At 45.0% G+C, this 10,633-nt stretch overlaps 1 protein-coding gene across 7 annotated transcripts in view; it reads right to left on the minus strand.

The window, feature by feature from the left end:
• The window catches only part of AKT3 (AKT serine/threonine kinase 3), a 357,028-nt gene extending 346,722 nt beyond the window's left edge, over window positions 1–10,306 (minus strand). For 5 of the 7 annotated variants that reach the window (XM_053301809.1, XM_053301802.1, XM_053301817.1 and 2 more), the window contains exon 1: window positions 9,818–10,306. The gene's annotated coding sequence lies outside the window, so the exon portion shown is untranslated. Of the gene's footprint in view, window positions 1–9,664; window positions 9,687–9,817 lie in introns of those variants that run through there. The other 2 variants (XM_053301762.1, XM_053301776.1) reach the window with 2 other exon arrangements.
• Window positions 10,307–10,633: the final 327 nt, after the last annotated feature.

Consider the following 10,633-nt stretch of genomic DNA (forward strand, 5'->3'; position numbering starts at 1 on the left):
TCTCCACCACGACTGGGTCTAGGGAGGGGCCAAAGAGATTAGAACCTGCATAAGGTGATGCCGTGAGCGCAATTTTGGATTTGGAATCCACTTGCCAACCTTTCAGCCAAAAGGATCTCTACAGGACCACCCCCGAGGCCAAAGCTCTAGATGCCTGCTGTACACAATACAAGCTAGAGTCCACCATGAAGGCAGCAGCCTTGGCCATCTTATTGATGCCCTGTCTCAGTTTGGAATTACCAGCAGGGCCAACTGTTTTGCCCAAAGGATGGATGCTCTAGCAAAAATGGAGTTAGCTGTAGCTGCCCTAATTACAGTGGCAGAAACCTCATGTGCCTTTTTAAAATAAAGTGTTATACTTCTTATCCTCTGTCGAGTGAAGTTGTTCCTGACTTTCAGTATTCAAGAGGGTTCCAGAAACCATTTGGACCACAGGAGGATCCACCCCTAGGGGCGGCTAACAGGGGCATGACTTCAGGAGTAAGGGTATAATGCTTCCTAGAATAGGACCCAACAGGCCTAGAAGAGGCAGGATTCTGCCATTCTGCTGTCATAATTTGTTTAAATAGAGCAAAAAAAGGCACAGCAGTGGAGGGGCCTGCAGAGGAAGGAAAAACCTCCTGGTCCAACTCAGAGCAGGCAGCTACATCTGCAGGAGCTACGTCCTTGATAACCCTCTTAGCCTTAGACAATAGTACATCAGAGGAATTAAATAGATTTGCTGAGATAGGAGCCAGTGGAGAGGCTTCCTCTTCCGATAACTCACCCTCTTCTTTATCCGAGTCTCTATGCAATGGTGTAAGAAACTTGTGTTCAGAGCCTGAGGAAGGCTGAACCAGAGGAATAGAATTAGGCAAGACAGGGTTAGGCTGGGGGAGAGTGGGAGTGGGAGGAAGAACTGGCCCATCAGGGGGCAATGGCAGCGGCTCCTTTGGCATACACGGGCCCTTGGCGGGCCTAGGATCCAAGTCAGACTCACTAGATGGAGATACAGGCAGGCGCTGCTTGCAACAACGCCTAGGCGGCTTGGGGACAAATAGTCCATGCTCCATCAAAGGAATAGCCTCCCTCCCAGGGCTGGAGGCTGGTTAAGACGAGAAAAGTGTCCTGGTAGGCCTAGTCAAACACATCGGCACCCCCGGGGGAAGGAGGGGGGTTGCGTCAGGATTGTAGCCAGCTGCTCTGGGGGCTGCAGAATTAAAGGCAGGCACTCCCTTGTGAAAGTATCTTTGAGCCATAATACAACATCAGGATGAACAGAAGTGGGGCTAGGACTCATAGGCCAGGGCGGGGGGTAGAAGTACCTGAAGGCCTCTCAGCCCGTGAAGGTAGCGTGGACAGAAATATGCCCTCCGGAACAGCATCTCCCGGATTCTCAGAGTCCTCCAACTTTCCACTGCATGGCAGGCGCTCAGGGCTGTCGGGGGGGGGGGGCGGGGAACGCAGACCAGCCAGTTCCCTTTCCACCACAATCACCAGGGAAGTGCTAAGTGAGACTTGGTCCCCTTTCCCTTGTTGTGCCTCTGTTCTTTGCTACGTACTTTCGAGCGTTTACATACTGCCTGAATGAGCAGGCACTCACTGAGGTGGACAGACTCCGAAAGCCGTTGCCTTTTTTGCCGTGCTTGCTGCGCTTAAGTGTCTTACGCGGTGACAGGAGGGCTATCAGGACTGAGGCCGCCGCCGGTGCGTGAAAGGCCGTCCCCGAAGCTGCCGAGGTGGTGGCTATGACTCCTTGGGCTTCCGCAGTCTGATTAGAGGCCATGGAACCCTCAGACAATGACACACCCCCCCAAGCAATTCCTCCGCGTGGGAGATTTCCATTTTAGAAAGAGCTTGTTCAGTAAGGGTACAACCGAGAAACAAACAAAACTCCAAAAATGAAAGTAACTTCCCGAACAGCCGAATAAGAATGAAAAAATCAATTTAGTATAGAATTTAGTAAGGAAAACAACAAAAAAACTAAAGCAGAATCCTTCCCACCCTTGCACATTAAAGTGAAGAAGCAAGAGAAGGAATAAGCACAGCCAACAGGCCAAAAAACCAGCAGAGCCAACTCTAAGCTGCGAGCCTCGAGCAGACAGGACCAAAACTGGGGTTGGTGCCCTCTAGTGAGAGGAAGTATAATTGATTAATTTCCGGCCTGTCTCGAGCATGCCCAGTGATTCATCCCATACTGATGAGCTCCAGCCAGAGGAAAAAAAAATCTGTGTTCTGTCAAAACTTTTATCATTCTGAGAAATGCTCTCTGAACTCATCCAAAGAGAGTGCTTGAATGAGAATATCAGGAACACAGGAAGCTCAACTAAGAGCAGGCACCCTCTCTGCAGGATCCTGGGTTGGCCGTCACCAGTTCCATAAGGATACCAGGCAGTGTTCTCTCTAATTTTGTTCATCTGTGTGCTGAATGAGTTTTGTTCTGGGCAGCCGTATCAAGGCAGTATGTGTGCACATGCATCCAGAGTGGGACCTTCCTGATTCAACCTGAGCGGGATCTAAAATTAACTGAGCAGACATCAAAAACTGTGTGAACACATGCATGCCTTAGAGGGAACACTGATACCAGGTGCTGGTGTTTTCAAATTATATCCTTCCGCCCTCACCACCTCACCCCACCAGAATAGGCCTCACTAGCCACTACTACTGGCTCAGATGTAGTTATCCATCCAAATGCAAATCAAAGACCTTACTTAACAAAGGGGGCAATTCATGCTCACTACTACAAGACCAGCTCTCCTCTCCACATGAATGGATATAAATTTATAAACCACCCCTACCACTGAGAAGAGTCAAGAGTTACAGACTGCCCAGCTGCAGAAGATGCCATGCATAAACACATTTTGCGCTACCAGGTCCTAATGACTAAGTAGCAAACTTGCGGGGAAGCAGGCTACAGTCACCACAGAACATATGAAAAGCAACAGTTGGAGAGACACAATAGCAGCAGAAGGAATGTCTGCAGTCTGAGGAAAGAATATTTTCAATCATTCCCCCAACTCAGAGTATTTTCTCAATCACCATTCTTTTTTTTTTTAAGTGTATACATACGTTGTGCATGCTACAGTATGTCTTTTCAGACATCGTGGCTTCCTGTTCTCAAGCAGAAAATTAGTATATAAATAAATTAAATAAATATCTCCCTCTTCTAAAGAAGAATCTGAAGAAGCCACCTCTTACTGTATTGCTTCAGTAGTATGAACCTTGAGGCTTCTCTGCAGGTGTCTTGCATTTGAGAGATTACATCCTCAGAATAATATTCTGGGTCCCCTTCATCAATGAATATTTCCCAGGAAAGTCCTTCATTCCAGTGTCAGAGGATTCCTCTGACTCAGAGTCCACATCATGACAGAGTCAATCAACAGCTAAGCTCCCCTTTCCTCGTGTTAACTCCCATTCATATGCAACCAGGGTGGACCCTGCTTAGCTAAGGGGACAAGTCATGCTTACTACCACAAGACCAGCTCTCCTCTCCTATGTCTAGAGAAGTGATCCCCTTGACCATCTACCCACCATATTGAAAAGTTCACGAAGCAGACTCTATTTTTCCTTTTTGACTTTCCAAACATGTGGCAATGGTGTAAATGGCAGGAAAGACAGCAATTCACTTGATGCGTGAATCAAGAAGGAAATGGGCATTCATCATTGCAAGGCAACAAGGCAGCACCTTTTAGGCCTCAAGAACCAACTACCTCAACAATGAGATACTTTTAGAGAAGGGAGGAGCAAAGTGGTTTGCCAAAAAACAGATGAAAGCCCCATGCTACCACTACCCATATCTCTCCCAGGATTGTGCCTGGAGAACAATGGTAGAAAGAGATCCAAGACCTTAATAGCAGCTGCAGGGCAACCTGTGCAGCACCCACTCTGCTTCAGTGGACAAAGGGGATGCCTGACTCCTGAAATTCTGAGTGAAGCTTGGAGCAAGAAGAGAAAATCAACATCAACATGGCAATGGTATTTCTGACGAGCTAGGCAAGCAACATGAAGTACTAGATCCCATACCTTATCACCAAATATGAAAGCAGAATGCTCCATAACAATTCCAATGACCCAACAGCATTAATTCCATTTTGCTAATTCTGGTTAGGCCAGTTTTCCTACACCTGTCAAAGTTTAACAGAAATACTGACTTTCTGGCCATGGAAAAATATAAAGCAGTTTAGCCTCAAAATATGAGATCAGAATGGAACACTCTGAAACCTCTAAAAAGATTTTGAGATCAATGAGTACCTCAGAGAACAATATGTGAGCCAATTCACAGCTACTTTCCAGAACAGTTGAACTTGCAATTTATGTAAAAAGATACCATGTTCTGCATTTCAACACCTCTTTTTATATCTCTCTTTAGTTGTTTGTTTACAGGTAGTACTGTCATGTCCAAGGCTTCAAACAATGTATTCTCTATAACAGGGGTGGGGAACCTTGGCCCTCCAGCTGTTTTTGAACTATAACTCCCATCATCCCCAGCCACAAGCTGGGGATAGTGGGAGTTGTAGTTCAAAAACAGTTGGAGGGCCAAGGTTCCTCACCCCTGCTCTATAACCATGAAAGATAAATCACACATTTTCTTCTCTTGTGCCAGGTCAACTTTGGGGGGCAGGGATGGGATTGAGAATTGGTCATTTCTCAAAATGTGGAAAATACTATATTTTCATGCCTATTAACTTTACAAGGACATTTTTTGTATTTGTTCACTGAGGACCTGAAACAGTATCTTGCCAACTCAGTGGAAATACCAAAACATATATATTATTAATGACAGTTAAGCTAGACTCTTTCCTAAAGCATCAATTTCTTTCAGGATCATGGCACACAAGTAACTTTATACATGTGAGTAACAAGCACGACAGCAATTATCTAGGATACTTCTAACAAGCTCCAGGCGGCAAGCAAACACCAATCTTCAGTTCCGGAAATACCGCATTCAAGAATCTGTTTTAGTGAGAAAAATTAGGGCTGTGCAGGACGTTTCACCAGCGAAATGATTTGAGTGTTTCAAACTCAAAATAGAAAACCCTTTAAATAAAGGAACTGTTTTAAGTTCAGAGCAGAACCACCCACATTTTGATCGAACCGTTTCGATGTTCCTGGTGCCATTTTGAAGTCTGTCTTTCCCTTGCTGATTTGTTTTCTGGCACTGGCTTCCAATTGGTCGACGGGCGCACGCACGCTCACGACTTCCGGCCGACGGGGCAAACGGGGCGGCAAGGAGGAACGCTGCCGCCCCGAGGGGCTTCCAAATGACAGCACGCCGGCAGGGGAAATGCGGCGGGAGGGGTGAGAACACCCTCCCCGCCCTTAAAGCACTACCCCCCGTCGGCAACAATGATCTTCGTGCACATCCCTACCAACTACCATTGTTAGCATGAATAGGACTGCATTACCTGCACTTGGGTAATAGGACTGTATTACCCGATTACTTGGCCTGCATTCTATTTAGATATAATAATGATCTGCATGGGGGAAAGCTCTGAAAAGCTCTTTTTAAAAAATTACACACAGAGACCATTCATGTGACAGTTCACTGGAGAGCTACCAACTTCTGCTGGTACCTTTACTGAAAGGTATCTGGAAATAACAGTAAAGGTAGAGGTGCTTCTACTTCAGTGTGCAGACACACAGCTGCTGTCACTGATGTTATGATCTGTGCTGGGTGCTACTACCCACTCAGCAACCACACATCTGAGTAGTACTAAGGCAGAAACCCCTTTACCTTTGCCATTGCTTTACAAGACCACCTGGAAAGGGTCATTTCCACAAAGCAGTAGGAGCAGCAAAAGTTAGAAGCCTTTCAGCAAACTAATGCATGAGTTGCCTATGTTTTCACTAAAGCTGCAATTGTAAACGTTGCAATTACAACATTGCAATTGTAAACATGCTTGCAAGAAATAAAACACCAGTGATTCAGCAGAACATGTTCTGAGCAAACACATTTAGGATTAGGCTGTAAAACCCTCGACAGCATTAAGCTATATTATCAGTATCATCTGCTTAGAATTTGCTATGCTATCTATATCTATACTGGGAGGATTCCAATCTTACCTAGTATGGTAGTATGTTTTAATTCAGCAGAGCTTACTTCCAAATAAACACACACAGAACCAAACTAGTTGCAGAGTTCCAGCATGTTCTTTATGGTGGTGAAATGTAAATGTGTTAGAAGCATGCCAAAGTCTTAGAAACTTGAATAAGCTTTAGGTTTTCACATTGGACAAAAGTTAATAATGATCATATTTAGAAGACATTCTGCACACTTTCACACACACAAATCTAAAGTGTATTCCTATTTTCCTACATGAGTTATTAAAGACTATCTAGATTCTCAATTCAAAAGAAGTCCCTTTAGTATCTAAAACACTTGTTTCTTAGGACTCCAGGCATATAGCCCAGTCCTAACCATATTACTCAAAAGTGCCTTCTCAGTCACTGCCCTAAACTTTGGAATGCTCTCCCAGCTGGCATCCACTCCTCAGGCTCCATCACTGTTTTTAGAATACAAGTAAAGGCATGGATCTTCACCCAGGTTTTTAAATGAGAGTATAGTTTTTACTGCTGCTGCTCTGTGTTGTGTATATTACTTGTATAATACTTTTGTATAATAATATTATTAAACATTTTGTGTATTACCATTTTATATAGGCTTTAAATAGAAATTTTTACATTTATATTTAATAGCTATACTTTTTGTATTATATTGTAAATCATTTTGAGATTATTTTAATGAAAAGAGGTATAGAAACTGAATAATAAAAAAAGTAGTTCCCACTTATTTCAATGGGACATCCCAAATAAACAAATGTAAAATTGCAGCCTAAAAACTCAGGCTACAATCATTATAGGGGAAAAGCAGTATAATAATGTAACTGTTAATTCATTTGTTTTGATACCGATTGTCAAAGCACCTTTCAAATTTTTATTTTTACATCTTCATTTGCATGGAACTAGTGGTTTCATTTTGCAAAACAAAACAGCAGGTTGTACTACTCTACAGATATTACTTGGGAATAAGTCTTTTTCAACTCAGCAGGACTTGCTTCTGAACAAACATGGTTCAGATTGGGCTTAGTGTCAGAATTTAAAGCAAGGAATTTTTAAATTGTGGTGTTTAAATTCATGTGAAATAAACTGAAGCCACATGAAAACAATCTCCTTAATGAGCACCCTTAAAGAAGTCAAAACAAACAGTTTTCTTTGGAGAGTATATTTTACTAATGACTACTCTAAACTGTATTATTCTTTGCACACCTATTGGGAAGTAAATCCCACTGAAAGTGACCTTACTTTCCAAGTAAACACACATAAGATGCATGTCTTATTAACTTTGTAACATTAACTTTGTAACACTTGATAAAACTTGAGAAAATTAACTTTGTAACACTTGATAACAAATAGCAGCACATATTAAATAATTTATAACATAGCATTCAGTACAGTTTGTAAAACATAAAATATAGTAAAAATGAACATTGAAAATTACTACCCAAAGCAAATGAGGAAAAATTAATCTCTAGACAGGAAAAGACTTCTTTAAACACAACAATCACTGGTAGCTCTATTGGTTCATTTAAAAAAATCAAACGCTACAGTGGCAAAATTTGGTTGGTCCAAATAAGGTTATTACCAGACTGTTGTTTTTGGAGTTTACTAACCCAATATGCATGCAGAACCTCCAAAACAGTGGAGATAATTCTATGTACTCTTCCCCTGAACTACCATGTTTGTCTCATCCAATCAAAGCACACATACAGTATAATTAGCAGTCCAATCCAATTAAAGATATTGGGGTCAACTTAAAACTCTCCACATGAAAACAATCTCCTTAATGAGCACCCTTAAAGAAGTCAAAACAAACAGTTTTCTTTGGAGAGTATATTTTACTAATGACTACTCTAAACTGTATTATGGAAATAAAATGTTTTTAATAGAGGGGAAATCCCTTGCAAAACAGTAGAAGAGATCATTAAAATATACATATGATTGGTTGTTATAGTTCCCCTTATGTTGCAAAACTTCCTTTTATATAATATACTCCAGTCAGAGTAGCACACAAAACACAACCCCTTTTCAAAATTTCACAAATGTACTCACAGAAGCTATCTCTAAGATCTCTGAACTAGGTCTGCAAGTAATTTGTCAAGTTCTACAAGAAATCTCTTTGTAAGTTCAATTCCACTCTCAAGTTTAGTTTGTACAAAACTCCAATGTGCACACAAAATGAAAGATGTTTATTTCTGTCAAAAACTAAGCATATTCAATTATCCCATATTCAGACAGTTTATCCACTTTATACTTTAGGTGCTGATTTTAAAGATTAATTAAAAAGAGTATCTTTAATTTAAGTCATACGCCACACACACAAAGCCTCAGTCTTCTGTTCCAGCCCCATGATATATAGTTTTATGTATTTATTAAGCATTTATACTGGTCCACCTAAAAGCTCTGGGAGGCTTATAATGAATAAAAACAACAAAAAGTCAACAATCAATTAAAATGACAATATACAAACTTATAAGCAGTCATAATTTAACTTACTTAAAAGTATATAATTTCTTTTAAAAACCTTAAATATGAGTTGAAAATGCACCCATGTTTTGACATTCATGGCCCTGCACTGTTTTTTTTTAACTGTAAATTTTGATGTTTTAGGACTTGTTTACAACTGATTAGGTACAAAGGTTAAACCCACATATTACCAGGCCAGGCAGCCCCTTTGATCAAACTGTATCATGTGTTATTGTATGCAAACTCCTCAAATCACCACCAGCACAAGTGGGGGGGGGGGAGGTTTAGGAAGGAAAGCACACTCTCAGACAACTAATAATATACATCAGCTCCTGTATGTGCAAGGCAGCCACCATAATGGCTGTTCCAGCAAGAGTGATGCGCAGGAAGAGGCTGGTTTGTTTACTTGCAGCCCCAGCTGCCAGCAGCAGCATCACTTGAGCAATGCATTGCTATGAAGAGAAGAGACTATCTTTCCCTTCTTCTATTCTTAGCACACAGACATATTTTAATGAGGCGATAAAACATTTATGACTTATTAACCAAGGCTATTTGCCATACATTTCCCTATATTCTATGGCAAGCCTTTTAGACAAGAGGCAGAAGGATGGGGGAAGAGAAATGGGAATGTGCAAGTAGGAGACATCGTGACCAAAGAGGCTGGAGGAAAATGAATGATGTATCGAAGGGATCCACGCAACTCTTTGCGACCTCATCCTCCCAAACACTATGTAGAGAAAGTGCAGCACTGCATATAACATAAATAACTGCGCGTGTGTATGCTGTGTGCGCGCGCGCGCTGTATGTTGTGCCTCGTGGCCAAGCACACATCTCTCTCTTCCTCCCCCCCCCCACTTTTAATGTTACATAACCTCGCTGTCTCTAAAGGAGCCTGTCAACCCTCGAGAAACACATAAACAAAACACACACGAGTCCTTATATTTTTCAACCTGGGATGCGGTATTGCGATGACTGAGGGGGGAGGAGCTGGGGAACCGAGGCCGCCGCCGCCGCCTCCCCCCGCCCTCCTGGCTCCCGCCAGAAATGCCCCTCGGAAGGGGGAGGGGGCTTGAGTCAAGTGTCAGGGGCTGGGAGGGGATTCTCTCCGTGGTCGCCTGCTGCGTGCCTCGCTGCAGGTCTGAGGCATCCTCCCCGCCCTCACCTCACGTGCCCCGACAGGAGCGGGCGGGCGGGCAGGCAGGCAGTCAGCGCCCAGCCAGCCAGCCAGCCTCCCCCGCCGCCCAGCCTTCCACGCGCGCTCCCCTCCCCCTCCCCTCCCCGGCTGGTCCCAACGCCTCAGTCGCGCGCGCTTTACCTGCTGCAAGGGCGAGGGCGGCGGGTGGAACTGGCGGGAAGGCGGCGGGCGGGGGGGGCCGCTCCCTCCCCCCTCGTCCCCCCCGCCGGGCTTGGTCCCTCACGGCCGCTGTTTACCCCAGCGAGAGTGAGAAGGTCCCGGCCCCAGCGAACACCGCTCGGAGGAGACGCAGGAGGGGCGGCGGCTACATGGACAGCGACTCTCCGCTATTCAGGGAGGCGCCCGCCTGGGCGTCTCGGCCGCAGCATCCGCGGAGGAGTCAGGGCGGCGGCTCCTCTCGGCTCAACTGACCCGGAGCCGCCCGGGGCCCAGCGTTCGGTTCGGCTCTTCCCGACGCCGCCTCCTCCTCAACCGCCTCCTCCAGGCTCGTTATTGACTTTCAGGAAAACTCCCGACGTCACTGGTTCCCCCCGAGTGTCTCCCCCTCCGAGGAGGCGGCGGCGGCGGCGGCAGCAGCAGTAGCAGCATCGGCATCCCCAGTTCTCGCGAGAAGCGCCAGTGTGCGGAATGGAGCGGGGGGCTGTCAGACAGAGCAGGGAGGGGAAAGGCGGGGGGAGCCAGACAGAGCAAGAGAGGGGAGGGAGACGGGAGGTGGAGAGAGGCTGAATGGGAGGCGGGCAGGAGCCAGCAGGGCTGACCAGACGAGCAGGGAGGGGAGGTAAGGTGAGAAGCGCAGGAGGACTGGACCCGGGAATAGCTGAGGGATGGGAAGAGACAGACAGGCAGCCAAGAGGAGGGATGAGGTGAGAGGGCAGCGAGGGAGAGAAACACACCGCGCAGAAGGGTACAGTTGGGAGGAGGAAGGTGTCAGGAAGA

The sequence above is a fragment of the Hemicordylus capensis genome, chromosome 1 (genome assembly GCF_027244095.1).
Source record: "Hemicordylus capensis ecotype Gifberg chromosome 1, rHemCap1.1.pri, whole genome shotgun sequence".
Taxonomy (NCBI): Eukaryota; Metazoa; Chordata; class Lepidosauria; order Squamata; family Cordylidae; genus Hemicordylus; species Hemicordylus capensis.